The sequence below is a fragment of the Colobus angolensis genome, unplaced genomic scaffold (assembly GCF_000951035.1).
Source record: "Colobus angolensis palliatus isolate OR3802 unplaced genomic scaffold, Cang.pa_1.0 Scaffold140, whole genome shotgun sequence".
Classification (NCBI taxonomy): Eukaryota; Metazoa; Chordata; class Mammalia; order Primates; family Cercopithecidae; genus Colobus; species Colobus angolensis.
Genome location: NW_012114489.1, coordinates 2,052,247 through 2,053,371, shown reverse-complemented (window position 1 = coordinate 2,053,371; position 1,125 = coordinate 2,052,247). Strand labels below are relative to the sequence as shown.

Below are 1,125 nucleotides of genomic sequence, written 5' to 3'. Positions count from 1 at the left end.
GACATTCCTCCCACACTACCCTTCCTGGCCCAACAGAGCATCCAGAAGGCAGTAGGACCTGGTTTTTCAGGTACTGGGAACAAGGGGCTCACTGCTTGGACTCTGCTTAGAGTAGGGATGGTAAATATCCTGCTTGCATGGCTTTACCTTCCCTCTAATCCCAAAGCAGGTATGTTCTGGTTGTCACAGAGTTTCATTGAGCCCAGCTGCAGCCACGTGGCCATCTGGAGCTGGTGCTGTAGGTGACCATCTGATACATTGAGGGGACCGGTTTTCCTCCTTCACTCTATAAGCTGTCATCTTGGGAGACAGGGAAGAGAAGGTGGTGGGCCAGTCCTGTGTCCTCCTCCACTTCCCATGCCCCTACGTTACCCATCTGTGTCTCCTCTGCAAAAGGAGAGGAAGAGGCATTAAGGGATGAAGGGTGATTATGTATTACTTATCCATTTCTGAATAAACATTTGTTATTCAAAAAAAAAAAAAAAGAAAAAGCCTGCTGGATTTTCTTTTATTGTGGTAAAAATTTACCATCATAACCATTTTTAATTGTACAGTAGTGTTAGTTTCTGTTTTTTTTTTTTGTTTTTTTTTGATGGAATCTAGCTCTGTTATCCAGGCTGGAGTGCAGTGGCATGATCTCGGCTCACTGCAACCTCCGCTTCCCAGGTTCAAGCGATTCTCCTGCCTCAGCCTCCCAAGTAGCTGGAATTACAGGCATCTGGCACCATGCCCAACTAATTTTTGTATTTTTAGTAGAGACGGTTTCACTGTGTTGGCCAGGCTGGTGTCAAACTCCTGACTCCGTGATCCGCCTGCTTCGGCCTCCCAAAGTGCTGGGATACAAGTGTGAGCCATGGCACCTGGCCAGTAGTGTTAGTTACATGTGCATTGTTGTGCAACTGATCTCTAGAACCTTTTCATCTTGCAAAACTGAAACCCTGTACCCATTTATTTATTTATTTATTTTTTTGAGACGGAGTCTTGCTCTGTCGCCCGGCCTGGAGTGCAGTGGCCGGATCTCAGCTCACTGCAGGCTCCGCCTCCCGGGTTTACGCCATTCTCCTGCCTCAGCCTCCCAAGTAGCTGGGACTACAGGCGCCCGCCACCTCGCCCGGCTAGTTTTTT

General features: G+C 48.0%; 1 long non-coding RNA gene across 1 annotated transcript; it reads left to right on the top strand.

Annotated features, from left to right (window-relative positions):
- Positions 1–470, top strand: LOC105506843. The gene is made up of 2 exons (XR_001000997.1): positions 1–70; positions 170–470. It is a non-coding gene; the product is annotated as an uncharacterized LOC105506843 (long non-coding RNA).
- Positions 471–1,125: the final 655 nt, after the last annotated feature.